The sequence below is a fragment of the Phyllostomus discolor genome, chromosome 4 (assembly GCF_004126475.2).
Source record: "Phyllostomus discolor isolate MPI-MPIP mPhyDis1 chromosome 4, mPhyDis1.pri.v3, whole genome shotgun sequence".
NCBI classification, from domain to species: domain Eukaryota; kingdom Metazoa; phylum Chordata; class Mammalia; order Chiroptera; family Phyllostomidae; genus Phyllostomus; species Phyllostomus discolor.
In genome coordinates, this window is record NC_040906.2 from 172,621,083 (window position 1) to 172,638,241 (window position 17,159).

Sequence of the window (17,159 nt, forward strand, 5' to 3'; positions counted from 1 at the left end):
GAACCAAAGCATCACAGGTTCAATTCCTAGTCAGGGCACATGCCTGGGTTGCAGGCCATGGCCCCCAGCAACCACACATTGATGTTTCTCTCTCTCTCCCTATTTCTCCCTCCCTTCCCTTTCTAAAAATAAATAAATAAAATCTTTAAAAAAGAAGAAGAGGAGGATGGGGTACTGTTGTGACGCTGGCATCAGAAATTTTCCCGGAAAACCCCTGTACAACAGGCTTTAGAGCATGGTGAGGAAGAATTTATACTGTGTAACACAGACAAATGGAAAAGCCCATACGTGCGAAAGGTAGTTAAAGCAAAGGCAAAGATAGTGTGAGCCACTATCACACCCTTCTGACACCACATATATATATATATATATGTACACACACACACACACACACACACACACCATAAAGCACCAACTCCACAAACTCTTGATTCTGAGAAAAGAGGAAACAGTGCCAGGCAGCCCACAAAAACATTCTGAAATCACTCCTTTGTTTGCTATGTATTATGTTTAGTCTGTCTCGCACAATCTCAAGGAGAGAAAATTGTAAGAGCAATCTTGTCACATAAACAAGGGGGAACAGTGAGGTGAGGGTGCATTTTCATGGAGGATCTCGGCATTGGCGAGTCATACATTGTTGGCATATCCTTAATGAATATAGGAGAAAGTATTGTATAAAGGGAAACAATGTCGTGTGTTTCCCTTATTCCTGCACTGAAGTCCAAAAGAACAGGAGGGAAAACATAAAATTGAGGAGGAAGAAATAAACGCATTGTATCTGAAGACAGGATAAGATTTGGAAGGGGCTTAAGTCTACCACATTACTACTCACTGTTCTCCATCAGCTGCTGAAGCAAAATCCACTCTGGTGCAATTATATGGACAACAGGGAATGACCTGCTGCTGAGAAGTAAATTGTCCCCAGAAGTTTGTCTTGGCCAGTGAGCAGTGTTCTAGAGCCAGCAGAGAACTCAGCTTGGATAAATAAATTAGGTAAGATTTTGTTAACATTAGCAAATAGTTATGTGATTAGTCCAGAAGAAGCAAAGTAGTCAAAGCTCGTGGAAACACTAAAGAGAACTGCATATACTGTATTTTTTGGACCATAAAAAGCACCTAGGTTTTAGAGGAGGAAAATAGGAAAAAAATTGTGAAGCAAAAATGTAGTAAAATATTGAATAACATAAATGACATAGTATTTCCCCAATGTAAATGTAAACAGAACTCAACAGCAGCATTAACAACCATTATTAATGACTTTAAGCTTTAAGTACGGAAACTCCTCTAGTCATCGGGGAACCCCAAGCACTCCTGGTCACTACTGTCCACATTTATGAAGCTCCGTTCCTCAGAATCACTAGTATCCCTGTCTTCACTCTGTTCATAGAGGATGTCATCTTCAGAGCCATCTAAGGCATTGCTGATGCCACATTTTTTGAAGGACCTCACAACAGTTTCATCCTTAACTGACTGCATGAGCTTTTCACCCACTCACAAACTTGGGTAATGGTGGGCCTCTTCATTCGTCCAGGTGGTGTCAGATCATGATTTCCAGCAGCCATCCATTTGCTCTGCTCTTCTCTCATGAGAACTTTAAATGGCTTGTTGAGGGAAACACCCAAAGACTGCAACTGGCTGGTAAGCCCCCCAGGAATTATGGTTAGATGAGTTTTCTCTTCTTTAAATGTCTTTTTTGTGGCTTCCATGATATGTGCCCTAAACTGGTCAAGCAGTAGTAGAGCAGGTTTTTACAGAAGCCCTCCAGGATGTTTGGACCACACTTTTTCTGTCCATATCTTCATGCCATTTTTGTCCATCCATCCTTTGTCATGAACATGAACAATAACTCCTCTTGGGATTGCCTCTTTTGGCATGTTTTTTCTCTTGAAAATCAGCATTGGTGGCAGTTTGGTGCCATCTGCACAGCAGGACAACATGACCGTGTAATTGGGTTTTATCATGCCCTGAGGTTTTCACGGTTATGGTTTTGGCACCTTTCACATCAACAGTCTTGTTTGATGGAACATCAAAGGTTAACAGGACTTCATACATGTTCCCAATCTGGATTATTTCAAATCCACTTTTCTTTATTGCACCCACTACAGATTGGTAAAAAGACACAACCTTGGATTCACATTCTATAGGCGTTTTTTGTGCAACCCTGGTTTTGGTGCATAGAGCAAGGCCACATCTCTCCATAAATCTGTGGCACCATGATGGTGATCAAGTGAAGTCCTCAATGCCTTTCTCTGCAGCAAGACATTTGGCTGTATTTATGATCATTTCTGTAGATACTGAAAAGCCATTGTTCCTGTGACGTGTGATCCTCTCTTTCATATCCACTTGTAACTGTGGCCATTTTGCAGCATGCCCACGAAAACATTGTTTTATTTTGTCTATTTTTTGCAGTTGATCCTCCTGTTTCCTCCATTCCTGTATCATTGTTTCAGTTGGAGGTGGCCCAAAGTGTCTCTCTGCTGCAGTGTTCCCACATTCTTTGGCGTACTTCCAGTTTAAAAGGGCTTTTATATGAAATCCTTTTCTGCTTTGACATCTTTCTAGGATTACGGTAGATTTAGCAGGAGATTACAGTACACTATCGTATCTTTCTACAAGAAATACAGTAATGATAGAGCTAGCAGCACCGTGTCCTTCATAGTTATGGGGGCACCGTAGCTGAGAACATCAGTGGATGATGCACTGCTATGGGGGGATCTGCTGCTGACACTGCTATGGGGGGGATCTGCTGCTGACACTGTTATGGGGGGATCTGCTGCTGGAGGGCCACAGGTTGTGGGACACTCTTGTATGGGGACAGCAGTTTTGCACAACCTGTGTGGCTCTGCAGCTGTTGCCAAATCACAGCTCCAATCATCCCAGCCTGCCCACCCATGATGGGAGTTGTAGTTTTGCAACAGCAGTAGGGCCACATTGACAGGTGACCCTGCAGTGGAATTTGCCTATGTTAATGTTAATGGGGGACACACCAGTCACGTGATGGAGGCACCTGGGGACGCTGGAGGCTTTCTTCTCCTGTACCTGTACCCTCCTCCCTAGCACTATAGTATGCTGCAGCGGGAACTCCCTCCTGCCTCCCTTGCTTCGCAGTGCCAGGACACCCCCTCCTCCCAGCCCCGAGCCAGCAGCATCATCCCACTCCTTCCAGTACTGGCTTCCTGCAGTGGGACCCTGCTCCTGCCTCCTGTGACCCCACTCCACTGCTGCCCCCCCCCCCCACAGTGAGCCAGGTAAGCTACATTTAGAGTATAAGACACACCCCTTTTCCTCCCAAATTTGGGGGGAAGTGTGTCTTATAGTCCAAAAAATATGGCACCCAGGAATAATATTAATTTTGGAAACAATAAAAAAAAAGAAAGGTGCATAATATTTGAAAGCTATAGCAACATCTTCCTTGGGCATGAAGGATGGTTAGTAAAATATTTTAGACCAATCTCAGAAAGCTAGTGTTCTTTTTTCGGGATTTCATTTGAACCACCCTATGTAAAGCTGGCTATGGCTACGGGACGTTCAAAGAACCTTATGAATTCACAGACTATTTAAATTCATTCTCTAAGATACCCAGGGTTCTCCTTCCTAAGTCATGCCCTTCCACTCCTGTAAACATTCCAGAATACTCAGTCTATCTTCTTTTGCATTCAGTACAATAATCGAAATATACCTCAGGCCTGTCCTAACAGCTCCACTGGAGGTTTCTCCCATACATCAGTCATTTGTTACCTACATAAGCTACTCTTTTTCTTTTATGACTTTCCACCACCTTTTACGCCCTCTACACTCTTTTCCACCTCCACTCTCTATTCACCCCCTACATCACACCACTCTTTAATAATGATTCTCAAGTGTCCACGAACAACAGAATTTGATCCTAGAGGAGGTTTTTAATCCTTCCAATGCACAAGACTTCATTGGGAAGACACACAATTTAAGACAGAGGTAATTTAAGCTTATGTTCAGCCTTCTTTTGTTTTACATCATGTTTATACATTAAGGAAATAGTCATTTTTGTGTGAGTGGCATAGCCTAAAAGGAAATCAGTGGGAGTAAATTACTTATGAAAATGAATAGCTTAGCCAAGAATTTCTAATTTTATAACAAGAATTCTTATTGAACTAAACGTTTTAGGGGCCTTTTGAAATTCTCGAGGCGTTTCGCCTTTATTCACCTCTAGGCCAGGCTGCCATTCACACCAGTGGAGGATTTATAGCGCTGCATCTGTGACCAAAGGGGTTGTTTCAGCTTCCCCATTTCCAAACCAAACGATGATATGGTACATATAGCAATTAAAAATATCACTAACCTTTCTGTTTGCATGGACCTTCCACGGTTTGGTGAAATCGTAGTCTTCTAAGATTTTGGAAGATGTGCCTTATTCCAGTAATGGTCTGTCTAAACTACTAACTAAAGACAAGGTAGATGAAAGCCTGTCTAATTATAACACAATAACTTGCTCTTCTTCCTCAATTTATACAATCAATTCATCTTGCTTGTCCTTGTATATCTTTTAAGAACTTGAAGAATTGAGCGAATTAGGAGCATATTGTGGCAGGAAAAGAAAACTCCAAAAGCTTCTTATGCTCTGTAACTGTAACACTTGCAAAATTTCACACAGGACTGTAGAAGCTGACAAGTCATAACCAAAACAACGGCCAGTTACTCAAGGTCGTACACAGACTCCCATGATAAGCTCCTGTGCTCTGTAGCTTCTGCAAATTCCTCCTGCGTTTTCCCTTTGTCTCCCATATAAGGTAGCTGGACCTAACTTCTACATTCAGCTTCTGTAACCTTGCTTCGCCACGTAGGTAGGAAGCCCGGGACTATTTAAACCCCAGGAGAACAAGGATTGGTGCTCAGAGAATTTAAATGTTAACCACCCCCTCTGGGCCCCCAGGTAATAAAGTTTGTGTTTCGTTATCTCCCCACGTGAGAGTAAATTTTCCACAACAATATGACAGTATATCACATCAAATTATAGCATATTGTATTTCCTAGTTCTGTCTGCTGACTCATGTAAAAGCAAAGAGAAATCAGACAAATGAGCACACTTAAGGCAAAGTCTTGGCTACTAAAAACCTTTTCCCATTTGGAAGAATAAAGAGAGATGACAGATTGCATAAGTAAGATGAGGTTGGTACATATGGGCCTCAAGCATCTTATTATCCCACAGAGTAAAGAAATACCAGGAGAGTACTGAAGACATATTAGAAGGACACCAGAGCCAGCTTGGACTCTGAAGGAAATAAAAGAATATGGTTAGGACCCTTTGACTGAACTAACAGCTCATGAGCTATGCTTGGGGTAGCTGAACTTCAGTAAAAGGCCAGCCAGCACATGCTTTAGTTTTGCAGGCCGAGTGGCAAGATCCAATAAATTAGGTGGTTGTTTATATAACAAAAAAGAAAAAAAATCTACAATTTTATGGCAAAATTAAAACTATAATAATAATTTTAAACATTTTTTGTGATACACATGTCCTGAAGACAAGATAGACAGACTCATAGAGGACAGTTTATAGTCATAGGCAAGTTTCTTTTTTCTGTAAACACTTTTTTAAAATTTAATCTTTACTGTATTTTTTTCTATTACCATTTCTTCCCATGTCACTGCTCACGACTCTCTTATGCCCATAAATCATCAGTACAATGAACTGAGTTGCCTCTACTTTTTTATTTTTATTATAGCTTTCCATTACCATTTCATCCCCTTGTGCCTCCTTCCCTCCAGGAATCACCACACTGTGGTCCATGAGTCCTTTTTCCCGTTTGCTCAGTCCGTCTACCCCTAACTTCCCCGGCCAGCTGTCATCCTGCATTGCAAAGCTAATTTAATCAAACAATGTGATCAACTGAACATCAGTAACTAGCTTACTTTGTTTGGCTAACGAATAATTGTTAACAAATTCATTTTTACTGCTGCCTCATTTTGATGTTTTGTTTTTGTGAAGCAATTCTACTATGATGAAATATTTTATTTGAAATTTCTAGATTTTTCTAGCCACTCCTTTCCTGTTAGTTTGGATTGTTGTGATAACTGCTTAATCTGGTAATATCGGTGTATTCTGCATTCTTTTAACCCAGCTCTAGTGTCATTGTATTAAAATACAATGCTTCACTAACTTCTTCAACAACATTAATCCACACACCACTGTACCTTAAAAGAATGACATTCAAAGTTTGTTATTTTCTTGTCTTTTCCATATGAGTATGTGCTGGTAATAAAAACATAAAATTATAAAATCGTGACTACACCCATGGCACAGAAAACACAGAGAGTTATAATGACGTCATTATCACATGTCACAGGACAAGCAACAGGCCAAAGCCACGAGTGTGTGGAGTGCCGCCAATGGTGTCTGTCACCGTTACTGGACTGGGCCATCCCAGGACAAAAGCAGCCATGGACACATGTACGTGAATGAGAATGTGTGCCAGTGAAACTTCATTCGTTTACACTGAAATCCGAGTTTTATATACTTTCTTTCATGTAATTTCTGTGTGTCTCAAATATTACTTTTCTTTTGATTATTTTCCAATCACTGAAAATTGTAAAACCATTAATTTACAGATCATACGAAACAGGTAAACAGGTGCTGAGCTGCATTTGGCCCACAGCTGTAGTACGACACTGCTGATCTAGGATGACACCAGTCTGTAGATTCATCAAATGATGTGGGGCCCGGCCCCTGGTGTCCGTGTGTTGTGGCTGCAACAAAGATATTCACACGGACTACAGAAGTCCTGTGGAGAAAAAGGGATGGCATGGCCACTCTCTGAGTGAGAGAGGTCCCTGACCCCTGCCTGGACAAGCTTTTATTGCTTTTCTGGGCACATTACAGTGAGGATGGTCCTCATTTACTATGCACAGGTTACCTTTTACAGATAACAAAGGAGAGGAAGTTGCTAATTACTACAAAGAGAAAGGATATTTGAAAATGCAAAGGAAAAAGTGGTTGAACTGGTTGCACTCCATCCTTGGGGGGTTTAGCATAGATTTTATGAAGTTACATTAAAGATATGCAGTAAACATTTGCTGCCTCAATTCAGCGTGAGGGAGTTTTAGCGAAAGCAAGCCTCAAAGTAGCCTAGGTATAACTTAGGCCTGGTTTCCCACGGGAAAGCCAATCTGTGGGTTTGGCTTCCTGTGTGCTGACATGTGCCTATTGGTTTTCCAATAGGACTGGGCTTCATTTGCCATTCCACGAGGATAGGTTTCCTATATTCTTGCATATTAATAACATTATATGAGAAAGTCAAAAAGCAATAGAAAAATTAGAACATAAAGTTGGTGAAATCTCCCTGGAAGTAAAGTATTAAGATAAAGAGATGAGAGATTCAACATGGCAGCTTTACTCTAGGCAGCGTGATTCTCGGCTTCTGTGAAGAGGTGGGAAACTCGCGGATCGGTGGAGAAACAGAGCAAGTGGACTAGGTTACCGAATCACTTTTGAAAGCAGGACATCAAAAATTATTGCGATCACTGAAAAACCAGATGATAAGGAGATGCTTCAGGACAAAAGGGCCCCAGGGATCAGCCTTCGGACCAGGGGTGTGCAGTCCCCAGGCCCGGTGCTCCCAGGTCTGCCTCAGGGCTCCCGGGAGAGGGGAGTTGCTGCTCCCTCCCCCACATACGGGGGTTGAGCAACTCCAGGGTAGAGCTTGTTGCTTGAAGGCACAGATTGGCCAGTTGGACTGGGAAAAAATCACCCAGGGACTGTGAACACCCACCCAGAGTCCTGGGAGAAGTGAGGACCTCCAGCTGGCACGACCAGGGGCAGCCTGGAAGAGCGTCCGCACCCCTAGCCCGGTGGGAGTGTGGATTGGTTGAAAACCTAGACGTCGCAACCCCGATCCAGAAAAGGGCGCGGGCATTCTCAGGTTTCAGGAGCCTGTGGTGCTGAACTGTGGAAGCGCGCACCCCATCGGGAATCCTGACTTTCGTGCTGTGAACCCGGAAGGGTCGCGGCACTTAGGGCGATCCTAGAGCCTGAATCTCAAAAGTTTCGTGGAGGTGCGTGCCCTTTTACAATTCCCAGGGAGGGAGCAGTGATTCCCAAAACATCGCAGGTGCCTCCTGAGATCATAGAGCTGGAACCCTGCAGGGACCCCGGAGTCCGGAAGAACACGGCAGTGAGCTCTGGAGAGCGAGTGTGCTCGGGAGCACCCAGAGTACCTGAGAGGCTTGCTGAGATTTGGCTGGGAAGAGAGAGAAGCATTTCAAAGGTCCCTCAGCCAGCTGAAGCCAGCTGAAACCAGCAAGATCAGAAAAACTGGTCTGGCCAGTTAGAAACCAACAAGAGGTTTTTGTTTGGTTTGGTTTTCATGGCTGTTGTTGGTTGATTGATTTTATCTTGTGTTTTAAGTGACATTTTATTTTTCAATTCTTATTATTTTTATATCTTGCAATCCCTTATGTTTCTCTTCCATTCATTCTAATATTATTCTTTCCACTCCAAATTTATCTATCCTGCACTCCATCTTCTGCTTTTCTTTCCTTTTTTTTAATCTTGCAAGTTACTGTAAATTTGTATTATCTTTTTCTCACTTTTCTGACATTTTTTATTTTAATAGTATTTTGTTATTCTTTTTCTTTCTGTATACTCTTCTTTGCTTGGCTGGTTATACTGTCATTTGATAGGTTCCCCCTGGTATCTCAGTCACAGTGTGTTGATAATTTACTATCCTTCATCTGTGTTCCATTAATACACCTCTCAAGGTTCTATACTCTTTATTCTTGTTATCTAGATCTCATCAATTCTGCCACAAGACTGTCACTTTACTATTACTGTTAATAAGACCTAGTCCATACAATTGTAAATACTACTCAATACCCCTACCTGATCTCAGCCCACTTTGAAATTTCCTGAACTATTCTATTGTGGGGGTTGTCTCTGTTCTTTTACACACTACCCCTATATACTAATCTTTAATCCAACCCTACCTTAGAATTTGACCTTCCACAGCCTCACAGCTTTCTAGATCCAACTAACAATCCGCTTGTCCCCAATAAGAGTCTTACCTTCTTTCTATCCTTTCTAAAACGTGGATAGTGGAGTGGAGGATCACAGTTAACACTATAAGCAGCCAAAGGATAACCCATCTCTTCTCTCCTGGCTGCTAATGTAAATATCATAGTATACTGTCTTACTGTTTTAAACCATTTTGCCTTACTCCTCCAACTGATCACAAAAAAGAATAGGGGGAAGCTGTGAACACCAGGATACACGAAGGAGACTGCACCACTGAATCTCACAAGTATTCTACCACAGAAGTTCACACCTTAATTACAGGGAACCAGAACAGATCAATTTAAGAAACAGAGGCTAACAAGAAGAAACCCACCAACAATGAGAAAACAAAGAAACAACCCCCAATTGAAGGGAAATGAGGAAGCCTCAGGAAAAATGCTAAATGAAATAAAGGCAACGCAACTATCAGATAGTGAGTTCAAAACAATGATGATCAGGAAGTTCAATGAACTCACAATGAACTATCAGAAATTAGAGGGAAACTACAACAATCTCACTGCAAACTATATAAACATGAAAAAGGAAATAGCAACTCTCAACAAGGCCAAGAGGAAATGAAGAATACAATTTCTGAACTGGAGAACACAGTAGAGGGAATGAAAAGCAGGATCGATGAAGCAGAAGATCGGATTAGCAAGCTAGAGGACAAAGTAGAAAACAACATCCAGAAAGACCAAGAAAAGGAAAAGAGGCTCAGAAAGAATGAAGAGGGATTAAGAGAAATGCAAGACAATATGAAACGTAATAATATCCGTATAATAGGGATACCAGAAGGAGAAGAAGAAGAGCAAGGGATTGAAAACCTAGTGGAAAAAGTAATGAAGGAGAACTTCCCTAATTTGATGAGAGAAAAAGTCACACAAATCCTGGAAACACAGAGAGTCCCAATCAAGAGGAACTCAAAGAGGCCCACCTCAAGACACATCATAATTAAAATGGCAAAATTTCAAGACAAAGAGAGAATCTTAAAGGCAGCAAGGGAGAAACCGGAAGTAACATACAAGGGAGCCCCAATAAGGCTAACAGCTGACTTCTCAATGGAAACACTTCAAGCCAGAAGAGAATGGCAAGAAATACTCCAAGTAATGAGAACCAGAGGTCTGCAACCAAGGCTACTTTATCCAGCAAGGCTCTCAATCAAGATAGAAGGCCAAATAAGAAGCTTCTCAGACAAAAGAAGTCTAAAAGAATACACCTCCACCAAACCAGCTCTGCAAGAGATTCTAAAGGGACTGCTTTAAGGAAGGGAAGGAAAAGAGAGAGAGAGAGAAGAACACATGTACATAAAAGACAATGAATAAGTACCTATCAATAATAACCTTAAATGTAAATGGATTAAATGCTCCAATCAAAAGACATAGAATAGCTGAATGCATAAGAAAAAATGACCCACATATATGCTGTCTACAAGAGACCCACCTCAGGATAGAAGACCTGCACAGGCTGAAAGTGAAGGGCTAAAAACAAATCTTCCAAGCAAATGGACAGGAAAAAAAAAGCCGGGGTAGCAATACTCATATCAGACAAAATACACTTCCAAAGAAGGTCCATAAAGAGAGACCCAGAAGGTCATTTCATAATACTCAAGGGAAGAATCCACCAAGAAGACATACACATTATAAACCTATATGCACCCAACATAGGAGCACCCAAATACATAAATAAAATCTTAGAAGACTTCAAGAAAGATATGGACAGCAACACAATTACAGTGGGGGATTTTAACACCCCACTATCAAAAATGGACAGATCTTCCAAACAAAATATCAACAAAGATATTGTGGCATTGAACAATACCCTTGATGAAATGGGCTTTATTGAGATATATAGAGCCCTCCATTCAAAAGAAGCTAAATACATATTCTTCTGAAATGTATACAGAACATTTTCAAAGATTGACCACATGATAGAACACAAAACAAGCCTCAAGAATTTCAAGAAAATTTAAATCATACCAAGCATTTTTTTCAGACCACAAGGGACTGAAGCTAGAAACCAACCCGAAGGAAAAAAAAAATGAAAACACTAAAAGTCATGGAGATTAAATAGCATGCTATTAAATAATGAATGGGTCAAGAATGATATTAGGGAAGAAATCAAAAGGTTTCTGGAAACAAATGAAAACGAACTCACAACAACCCAAAACTTATGGGACACAGCCAAGGCAGCCCTGAGAGGGAAGTTTATAGCAATACAGGCCCACCTAAAAAAGTTAGAAACATTCCAAACAAACAACCTAACCCTACGTCTACAAGAACTCGAGGAACAACAACAAAGACAGCCCAGAGCAAGCAGAAGGAAGGAAATAACCAAGATCAGAGCAGAATTAAATGACATAGAAACTAAAAGCACAATTCTAAGGATCAATGAATCCAAGAGCTGGTTCTTTGAAAAGATAAACAAAATCGACAAGTCTTTAAGCAGACTCATCAAGAAAAAAAGAGAGAAGACCCAAATAAACACAATCAGAAATGAAAGAGGAGAGATTACAACAGATACCACAGAAATACAAAGGGTTGTAAGAAATTACTACAAAGAACTGTATGCCAAGAAATTTGAAAACCTAGGTGAAATGGACAACTTTCTAGAAAAATATAATCTTCCAAAACTCAATGAAAAAGAAGCAGAAAGCCTGAACAGACCAATAACAACAAAAGAAATTGAAGCAGTAATCAAAAAACTCCCAACACACAAAAGCCCTGGACCAGATGGTTTCACAGGAGAATTCTACAAAGCATTTAAAGAAGAGCTAACCCCTATCCTTCACAGACGATTTCAAAAAATCCAAAAAGATGGGAGACTCCCAAACTCTTTTTATGAGGCCAACATCATCCTAATTCCAAAACCAGATAAAGACACAACAAAGAAAGAAAACTTTAGGTCAATATCACTGATGAACATTGACGCTAAAATCCTCAACAAAATACCAGCAAACCGTATCCAACAATACATTAAAAAGATCATACACCATGACCAAGTGGGATTCATTCCAGGGAGGCAAGGATGGTTCAATATTCGCAAGTCAGTAAGTGTAATAGATCACATAAACAAAAGCAAAGACAAAAACCACATGATCATATCAATAGATGCAGAAAAAGCATTTGATAAGGTACAGCACCCATTCATGATAAAAACACTAGACAAAGTGGGAATAGAGGGAGCATTCCTCAACATAATAAAGGCCATATATGAGAGACCTACAGCCAACATCATACTCAATGGGCAAAAATTAAAATCTTTTCCACTAAGTTCAGGAACAAGACAAGGATGTCCACTTTCACCACTTCTATTCAATATAGTACTGGAAGTTTTAGCCACAGCAATCAGACAAGAAAAAGAAATAAAAGGCATCCAAATCAGAAAGGAGGAAACAAAACTGTCACTGTTTGCAGATGACATGATAGTATACATAGAAAATCCTATAGACTCCACCAAAAAAACTGCTTGACCTAATAAATGAATTTGGCAAAACAGCGGGATACAAAGTCAATATCCAGAAATCAAAGGCATTTCTGTACACCAACAATGAAACAGCAGAAGCAGAGATCAAGGAAAAAATTCCATTTGAAATAGCAAAAAGAAAAATAAAATATCTAGGAATAAACCTAACCAAAGAGGTAAAAGACCTGTATTCAGAAAACTACATAATACTCAGGAAAGAAATCAAGGAAGACACAAACAAATGGAAACATATACCGTGTTCATGGATTGGAAGAATTAATATCATCAAAATGTCCATACTACCCAAAGCAATTTACACATTCAATGCAATTCCTATTAAAGTACCAATGGCATATTTCACAGACATAGAACAAACACTTCAGCAATTTATATGGAATCATAAACGACCCCGAATAGCTGCTGCAATTTTGAGAAAGAAGAGTAAAGTAGGAGGGATCACAATGCCCAACACTAAACTATACTACAAGGCCACTGTAATCAAAACCTCCTGGTACTGGCATAAAAACAGGCACATGGACCAATGGAACAGAACAGAGAGCCCAGAAATAAACCCAAGTCTCTATGGTCAATTAATATTTGACAAACGAGGCAGCAACATAAAATGGAATAAAAATAGCCTCTTCAACAAATAGTGTTGGGAGAACTGGACAGCTACGTGCAAAAAAATGAAACTCAAGCACCAACTTATACCTTATACAAAAATAGATTCAGGGTGGATAAAAGACTTAAATATAAAACGTGACACCATTAAAGTCCTAGAAGAGAACGTAGGTAGGAAAATCTCAGATATTTCACGCAGAAACTTTTTTACTGACTTGTCTCCTAGAGCAAGGGACATGAAAGAAAGAATAAACAAATGGGACCTCATCAAAATTAAAAGCTTTTGCACAGCTAAAGAAAACAGTATCAAAATTAAAAGAGAACCAACTGTATGGGAAAACATATTTGCCAATGATACCTCAGGCAAGGGTTTAATCTCCAAAATATATAAAGAACTTACAGGACTCCACTCTAAGAAGACAAGTAACCCAATTAAAAAATGGGCAAAGGACTTGAACAGACACTTCTCCAAGGAGGGCATACAGAAAATCCAAAGACACATGAAACGATGCTCAATATTGCTAGCCATCAGAGAGATGCAGATTAAAACCACAATGAGATACCACTTCACACCAGTCAGAATGGCCATCATAAACAAAGCAACAAACAACAAGTGTTGGAGAGGCTGTGGAGAAAGGGGGTCCCTAGTGCACTGTTGGTGGGACTGCAGACTGGTACAACCGCTATGGAAAGCAGTTTGGAACTTCCTCAGAAAACTAAAAATGGATATGCCTTTTGATCCGGCAATTCCGCTGCTGGGACTCTATCCTAAGAATACTAAAACACCAATTCAAAAGAACCTATGCATCCCAATGCTCATAGCAGCACAATTCACAATAGCTAGGTGCTGGAAGCAACCTAGATGCCCATCAGTAAATGAATGGATCAAAAAACTATGGTACATTTACACAATGGAATTCTATGCAGCAGAAAGAAAGAAGGAGCTCCTACCCTTTGCAACAGCATGGATGGAGCTGGAAAGCATTATGCTAAGCGAAACAAGCCAGGCAGTGAAAGACAAATACCACATGATATCACCTTTAACAGGAATCTAAACAACAAAACAAAAAAAAAACTAGCAAAATATAACCAAAGACACTGAAATAGGGGATAGTCTGACAGTGACCAGAGGGGAGAGAAGAGGGAATTTCAGGGGGGAATGGGTAGGGTTTACAGGAACAAATTTGGAGGACACATGGACAAAAACTAGGGGTGGGGGGTAATGGGGGGAAGAGGGGAGGGTTGGGTGGGTGGGCTGGAATGGGAGTAGGGGAGAGAAAACTGTACTTGAACGATGGTTAAAATAAAAAAAATAATATAATATTTCACCAATGTAAATGTAAACAACCCAACAGCAGTATTAACAAACATTATTCCTCCCAAATTGGGGGGGTCTTATAATCCAAAAAAATGTGATAATGTAACCAAGTTTTGTGTTTTCATAGGCGTTTTTTAAGTATATTTTATTGATTATGCTATTACAGTTGTCCCATTTTTCTCCCCTTTATTTCTCTCTGCTCCTCAAACACCTCCTACCAGTATTCCCCACCCCCTCAGTTCATGTCCATGGATCATACATATAAGTTGCTTGGCTTCTCCATTTCTTGTACTACTCTTAACCTCCCCCTCTCTGTATTGTACCTACCATTTATGCTTCCTATTCCCTGTACCCTTTTCCTCATTCTTCCCCTTCCCCCTCCTTGCTGAAAACCCGTCATGTGATCTCTATTTCTGTGATTCTATCCCTGTTCTAGTTGTTTGCTTAGTTTTTTTTAGGTTCAGTTGTTGATAGTTGTGAGTTTGTTGTCATTTTACTGTTCATATTTCTTATCATTTTCTAATTCTTAGATAAGTCCCTTTAACATTTCATATAATAAGGGCTGGGTGATGATGAACTCCTTTAACCTGACCTTATGTGGGAAGCACTTTATCTGCCCTTCCATTCTAAATGAAAGCTTTGCTGGAGAGTTATCTTGGATGTAGGTCCTTGCCTTTCATGACTTGGAATACTCCTTTCCAGTCCCTTCTTGCCTTCAAGATCTCTTTTGAGAAATCAGCTGACAGTCTAATGGGAACTCCTTAGTAGGTAACTGTCTCTTTTCTCTTACTGCTTTTAAGATTCTTCCCTTATCTTTAATCTTGGGTAATGTAATTATGCTGTGCCTTAATGTGTGCTTCCTTGAGTACAACTTCTTGGGGACTCTCTGAAGTTCCTGGACTTCCTGGAAGTCCATTTCCTTTGCCAGATTGGGGAAGTTCTCCTTCATTATTTTTTCAAATAAATTTTCTATTTCTTGTTTCTCTCTTCCTCCTTCTGGCACTCCTATGATTTGGATGTTGGAATGTTTAAAGGTATCCTGGAGGTTCCTAAGCCTTTCCTCATTTTTTTTTTTGAATTCTTGTTTCTTCATTCTGTTTTAGTTGAACTTTTGCTTCTTCCTTCTGTTACAAATCGTTGATTCAAGTCCCTGTTTCCTTCCCTTCACAATTAGTTCCCTGTATATTTTTCTTTATTTCACTTTGCATAGCCTTCACTTCTCCCTCTATTTTGTGACCATACTCAGCCATTTCTGTGAGCATCTTCATTACAAGTGTTTTGAACACTACATTTGATAGGTTGGCTATCTCTTCATGGCTTAGTTCTGTGTTTGGAGCTTTGATCTGTTCTTTCATTTGGGCCATAATTTTTTTCTCAGTCTGCATGTTCTGTTCTAGGGGATGCAGCCTTAGGTATTTGCCAGGGCAGGGCAACCCACGTCACTGCATTGTGGTGCTCTATGTGGGGGAGGGGTCCAAAAAGGAAGAATGCCACTTGCTTACCTTTCAGCTGGCTTCACTCACTTCCCCTGTTTCCCACAAACAAACTGGGCCCTTCTGGTGCTGATTCTGGGGTAGATGGGTACATTCTAGGACACTGTGGGTCTGTCCAATGATCTCTCCTATGAGACTGGGAGTTTCAACTACCACCTCAACCCCCCACAAGTTTTTTTAGTCAGAGGTTTTGAGGCTTTATTTCCCTGTGTTTGAATCCTGAGTTGCACAGTCTGTCTCACTCCCCAGTTGTTCCTCCTGGTTTATCCACATGCAAATGTGGGACCACCCAGTCTTCCACCTATACTGCCTCACCCTCCCAGACCTCCAGCCACCACTTTGTCCTGCATCCTCTCTGCCCAGCTACCTGTCTCTGCCCCTCCTACCAGTCTGGATGAATGTTTCTTTTTTAACTCCTTGGTTGTCAGACTTCCATACAGTTCAATTTTCTGGCAGTTCTGGTTGTTTTTGTTTTTAAATTTGTTGCCTTTCTTTTGGCTGTACAAGGAGGCAAATATATCTACCTAAACCTCCATCTTGGCAGGAAGTGCTGCTCATAGGTCAGTTTCAACAATTGTCAACTCATTGCCAATCTTCTTTATGCTCCAACACACTTCCATTATCCAAGATTATTTTGAGGCACTTTTAAACACCTGTAAACATATAAGAATACTATATTTTGCCATGTATAATGCTCACTTTTTGTCCCAGTTTTTAAGGGATAAATAAGGATGTGCATTATACATGGGTAGTACTAATTCTGTATCTATATAAACGATTTTAATTCTTTTGTATATGCTTCTGCATTAACAGTGTAACTCTAGAAAGCAGTAATGATATTTGTATGGAAAATAATACCCTGGAATATGGTAATTGGTTTTGTTTCTAAATATAAATGAATAAAAATTGATTTAAAAAATTTCAATGAAAGACATTTTTCCTGGAAGTTTGGGCCAATGATGTGGGGGCACATAATATAGGGGGGGGTGCATTATACTTGGCAAAATATGGTATCTCTCAAGAGAAAGGGATACTTTACAAAAACATAGAATGTACATCACCAGTAGTAAACCACAATGTAAACTACGGACTCTGGATGATTATGAGGTGTCAGTGTAGGTTTATCAGTTGTAACATTTGCACCACTCTAGTAGGAGTGTTAATAATGTGTGAGGCTATGCATGTGTGGAGGCAGAGGTATGTGAGAAAGTTCTGTACCTTCCAAGAAGGTCTTAATTAAAAT

At 40.4% G+C, this 17,159-nt stretch overlaps 1 long non-coding RNA gene across 1 annotated transcript; it reads right to left on the reverse strand.

Annotated features, from left to right (window-relative positions):
• Positions 1–484: 484 nt before the first annotated feature.
• On the reverse strand, positions 485–16,468 carry LOC118500312. Its single transcript, XR_004902877.1, has 3 exons — positions 16,355–16,468; positions 14,716–14,717; positions 485–497 (listed from the first exon to the last, which is right to left on the reverse strand). It is a non-coding gene; the product is annotated as an uncharacterized LOC118500312 (long non-coding RNA).
• Positions 16,469–17,159: the final 691 nt, after the last annotated feature.